This window comes from Pristiophorus japonicus, unplaced genomic scaffold (genome assembly GCF_044704955.1).
Source record: "Pristiophorus japonicus isolate sPriJap1 unplaced genomic scaffold, sPriJap1.hap1 HAP1_SCAFFOLD_247, whole genome shotgun sequence".
Classification (NCBI taxonomy): Eukaryota; Metazoa; Chordata; class Chondrichthyes; family Pristiophoridae; genus Pristiophorus; species Pristiophorus japonicus.
Window position 1 is genome coordinate 197501 of NW_027252199.1, and position 5000 is coordinate 202500.

The 5000-nt window shown below is 49.6% G+C and overlaps 3 non-coding genes and 2 pseudogenes across 3 annotated transcripts; all 5 read left to right on the top strand.

Annotated features, from left to right (window-relative positions):
• The first annotated feature begins 473 nt into the window (after nt 1–473).
• LOC139246354 (5S ribosomal RNA) lies at nt 474–592 on the top strand. The gene has a single exon (XR_011590329.1). It is a non-coding gene; the product is annotated as a 5S ribosomal RNA (ribosomal RNA).
• Nucleotides 593–1466: 874 nt separating this feature from the next.
• Nucleotides 1467–1585, top strand: LOC139246825 (5S ribosomal RNA). The gene has a single exon (XR_011590640.1). It is a non-coding gene; the product is annotated as a 5S ribosomal RNA (ribosomal RNA).
• Nucleotides 1586–2459: 874 nt separating this feature from the next.
• Nucleotides 2460–2578, top strand: LOC139246857 (5S ribosomal RNA). The gene has a single exon (XR_011590672.1). It is a non-coding gene; the product is annotated as a 5S ribosomal RNA (ribosomal RNA).
• An 874-nt stretch (nt 2579–3452) lies between these two features.
• LOC139246287 (5S ribosomal RNA) lies at nt 3453–3571 on the top strand (annotated as a pseudogene).
• Nucleotides 3572–4445: 874 nt separating this feature from the next.
• Nucleotides 4446–4564, top strand: LOC139246289 (5S ribosomal RNA; annotated as a pseudogene).
• Nucleotides 4565–5000: the final 436 nt, after the last annotated feature.

Consider the following 5000-nt stretch of genomic DNA (forward strand, 5'->3'; position numbering starts at 1 on the left):
AGCAGGCGCCACTTGCCACATGGGGTTCCGAAATGTGGCTACAACAGCGATCTGGCTTAATAATTGGTGGGATTGGAAATGAAACAATCCTGGTGTTTTGGGGGCGGTGGAAGCTTTTTTGGGGGAGGAGAGATTTGGGGATGGGGAGATTTGGGGGAGAGCGATTTGAGGGGATGAGAGATTTCGAGGTTGGCGAGCGTGAGATTGGGGGGTGAGTGAGTGAGTGAGTGATTTGTGGGTGAGTGAGGGAATGGTGAAAGTCAGGCAGTTTTGAAGCTTGAGGCAAGGCAATGAAGGATAGGGCTTGTCGTTTGCTTGTGTGGGAGTCAGAGCAGCAAGAGGTGGGTGTGGCGGAAGGAAAATGGTGAAATGAATCTTGAGTGCTGATTATTTGCATGAATGCATGGAAGGAGAAAAAGAAGTGAAGAACAGCCTTATGTCCGTTTAAGTAAAGAGAAAGCCATGACATCGATGCCTACGGCCACACTAGTCTGAAAACGCCCGATCCCGTCTGATCTCGGAAACCAAGCAGACTGAGGCCTGGTTAGTACTTGGATGGGAGACTGCCTGGGAATACCAGGTGCAGTAGGCTTTTGCTGCCATCCACAGGCTGCTCATGCTTCTGCACACACAGTGCCGTTGATCCATCAACAACCTTTTTGCTGCTCTCTTTCTCACTTTGCTTTCACCATTTCTTTCCTGCACATTCTCCTGCTGCTCCACATATGTAACGGGGTCGTCGCAAGGGGCGAAAGAACACAGAACAACAAAATAAGTTGGCAAAAGAATACACGCTGGCGCAGGCACACCAGGACGCAGCAACAGAGAGGAGAGACAAGGTGCATAGAAACCTGGGAGGGACAAACAGCAAGAGAACAAAGAATCGTGCAGGAAGAGCTGCAATTCAATGCAGGAAAAATGTAAAGCCAACTAGCATGCTGCTGGAATGCATGTGTGTTCATGTGAGGAGTGTTGCAAATCAGAATGCCGAGTAGCAGGCGCCACTTGCCACATGGGGTTCCGAAATGTGGCTACAACAGCGATCTGGCTTAATAATTGGTGGGATTGGAAATGAAACAATCCTGGTGTTTTGGGGGCGGTGGAAGCTTTTTTGGGGGAGGAGAGATTTGGGGATGGGGAGATTTGGGGGAGAGCGATTTGAGGGGATGAGAGATTTCGAGGTTGGCGAGCGTGAGATTGGGGGGTGAGTGAGTGAGTGAGTGATTTGTGGGTGAGTGAGGGAATGGTGAAAGTCAGGCAGTTTTGAAGCTTGAGGCAAGGCAATGAGGGATAGGGCTTGTCGTTTGCTTGTGTGGGAGTCAGAGCAGCAAGAGGTGGGTGTGGCGGAAGGAAAATGGTGAAATGAATCTTGAGTGCTGATTATTTGCATGAATGCATGGAAGGAGAAAAAGAAGTGAAGAACAGCCTTATGTCCGTTTAAGTAAAGAGAAAGCCATGACATCGATGCCTGCGGCCACACTAGTCTGAAAACGCCCGATCCCGTCTGATCTCGGAAACCAAGCAGACTGAGGCCTGGTTAGTACTTGGATGGGAGACTGCCTGGGAATACCAGGTGCAGTAGGCTTTTGCTGCCATCCACAGGCTGCTCATGCTTCTGCACACACAGTGCCGTTGATCCATCAACAACCTGTTTGCTGCTCTCTTTCTCACTTTGCTTTCACCATTTCTTTCCTGCACATTCTCCTGCTGCTCCACATATGTAACGGGGTCGTCGCAAGGGGCGAAAGAACACAGAACAACAAAATAAGTTGGCAAAAGAATACACGCTGGCGCAGGCACACCAGGACGCAGCAACAGAGAGGAGAGACAAGGTGCATAGAAACCTGGGAGGGACAAACAGCAAGAGAACAAAGAATCGTGCAGGAAGAGCTGCAATTCAATGCAGGAAAAATGTAAAGCCAACTAGCATGCTGCTGGAATGCATGTGTGTTCATGTGAGGAGTGTTGCAAATCAGAATGCCGAGTAGCAGGCGCCACTTGCCACATGGGGTTCCGAAATGTGGCTACAACAGCGATCTGGCTTAATAATTGGTGGGATTGGAAATGAAACAATCCTGGTGTTTTGGGGGCGGTGGAAGCTTTTTTGGGGGAGGAGAGATTTGGGGATGGGGAGATTTGGGGGAGAGCGATTTGAGGGGATGAGAGATTTCGAGGTTGGCGAGCGTGAGATTGGGGGGTGAGTGAGTGAGTGAGTGATTTGTGGGTGAGTGAGGGAATGGTGAAAGTCAGGCAGTTTTGAAGCTTGAGGCAAGGCAATGAAGGATAGGGCTTGTCGTTTGCTTGTGTGGGAGTCAGAGCAGCAAGAGGTGGGTGTGGCGGAAGGAAAATGGTGAAATGAATCTTGAGTGCTGATTATTTGCATGAATCCATGGAAGGAGAAAAAGAAGTGAAGAACAGCCTTATGTCCGGTTAAGTAAAGAGAAAGCCATGACATCGATGCCTACGGCCACACTAGTCTGAAAACGCCCGATCTCGTCTGATCTTGGAAGCTAAGCAGAGTTAGGCCTGGTTAGTACTTGGATGGGAGACTGCCTGGGAATACCAGGTGCAGTAGGCTTTTGCTGCCATCCACAGGCTGCTCATGCTTCTGCACACAGAGAGCCGTTGATCCATCAACAACCTTTTTGCTGCTCTCTCTCTCACTTTGCTTTCACCATTTCTTTCCTGCACATTCTCCTGCTGCTCCACATATGTAACGGGGTCGTCGCAAGGGGCGAAAGAACACAGAACAACAAAATAAGTTGGCAAAAGAATACACGCTGGCGCAGGCACACCAGGACGCAGCAACAGAGAGGAGAGACAAGGTGCATAGAAACCTGGGAGGGACAAACAGCAAGAGAACAAAGAATCGTGCAGGAAGAGCTGCAATTCAATGCAGGAAAAATGTGAAGCCAACTAGCATGCTGCTGGAATGCATGTGTGTTCATGTGAGGAGTGTTGCAAATCACAATGCCGAGTAGCAGGCGCCACTTGCCACATGGGGTTCCGAAATGTGGCTACAACAGCGATCTGGCTTAATAATTGGTGGGATTGGAAATGAAACAATCCTGGTGTTTTGGGGGCGGTGGAAGCTTTTTTGGGGGAGGAGAGATTTGGGGATGGGGAGATTTGGGGGAGAGCGATTTGAGGGGATGAGAGATTTCGAGGTTGGCGAGCGTGAGATTGGGGGGTGAGTGAGTGAGTGAGTGATTTGTGGGTGAGTGAGGGAATGGTGAAAGTCAGGCAGTTTTGAAGCTTGAGGCAAGGCAATGAAGGATAGGGCTTGTCGTTTGCTTGTGTGGGAGTCAGAGCAGCAAGAGGTGGGTGTGGCGGAAGGAAAATGGTGAAATGAATCTTGAGTGCTGATTATTTGCATGAATGCATGGAAGGAGAAAAAGAAGTGAAGAACAGCCTTATGTCCGTTTAAGTAAAGAGAAAGCCATGACATCGATGCCTGCGGCCACACTAGTCTGAAAACGCCAGATCCCGTCTGATCTCGGAAACCAAGCAGACTGAGGCCTGGTTAGTACTTGGATGGGAGACTGCCTGGGAATACCAGGTGCAGTAGGCTTTTGCTGCCATCCACAGGCTGCTCATGCTTCTGCACACAGAGAGCCGTTGATCCATCAACAACCTTTTTGCTGCTCTCTCTCTCACTTTGCTTTCACCATTTCTTTCCTGCACATTCTCCTGCTGCTCCACATATGTAACGGGGTCGTCGCAAGGGGCGAAAGAACACAGAACAACAAAATAAGTTGGCAAAAGAATACACGCTGGCGCAGGCACACCAGGACGCAGCAACAGAGAGGAGAGACAAGGTGCATAGAAACCTGGGAGGGACAAACAGCAAGAGAACAAAGAATCGTGCAGGAAGAGCTGCAATTCAATGCAGGAAAAATGTGAAGCCAACTAGCATGCTGCTGGAATGCATGTGTGTTCATGTGAGGAGTGTTGCAAATCACAATGCCGAGTAGCAGGCGCCACTTGCCACATGGGGTTCCGAAATGTGGCTACAACAGCGATCTGGCTTAATAATTGGTGGGATTGGAAATGAAACAATCCTGGTGTTTTGGGGGCGGTGGAAGCTTTTTTGGGGGAGGAGAGATTTGGGGATGGGGAGATTTGGGGGAGAGCGATTTGAGGGGATGAGAGATTTCGAGGTTGGCGAGCGTGAGATTGGGGGGTGAGTGAGTGAGTGAGTGATTTGTGGGTGAGTGAGGGAATGGTGAAAGTCAGGCAGTTTTGAAGCTTGAGGCAAGGCAATGAAGGATAGGGCTTGTCGTTTGCTTGTGTGGGAGTCAGAGCAGCAAGAGGTGGGTGTGGCGGAAGGAAAATGGTGAAATGAATCTTGAGTGCTGATTATTTGCATGAATGCATGGAAGGAGAAAAAGAAGTGAAGAACAGCCTTATGTCCGTTTAAGTAAAGAGAAAGCCATGACATCGATGCCTGCGGCCACACTAGTCTGAAAACGCCAGATCCCGTCTGATCTCGGAAACCAAGCAGACTGAGGCCTGGTTAGTACTTGGATGGGAGACTGCCTGGGAATACCAGGTGCAGTAGGCTTTTGCTGCCATCCACAGGCTGCTCATGCTTCTGCACACACAGTGCCGTTGATCCATCAACAACCTTTTTGCTGCTCTCTTTCTCACTTTGCTTTCACCATTTCTTTCCTGCACATTCTCCTGCTGCTCCACATATGTAACGGGGTCGTCGCAAGGGGCGAAAGAACACAGAACAACAAAATAAGTTGGCAAAAGAATACACGCTGGCGCAGGCACACCAGGACGCAGCAACAGAGAGGAGAGACAAGGTGCATAGAAACCTGGGAGGGACAAACAGCAAGAGAACAAAGAATCGTGCAGGAAGAGCTGCAATTCAATGCAGGAAAAATGTAAAGCCAACTAGCATGCTGCTGGAATGCATGTGTGTTCATGTGAGGAGTGTTGCAAATCAGAATGCCGAGTAGCAGGCGCCACTTGCCACATGGGGTTCCGAAATG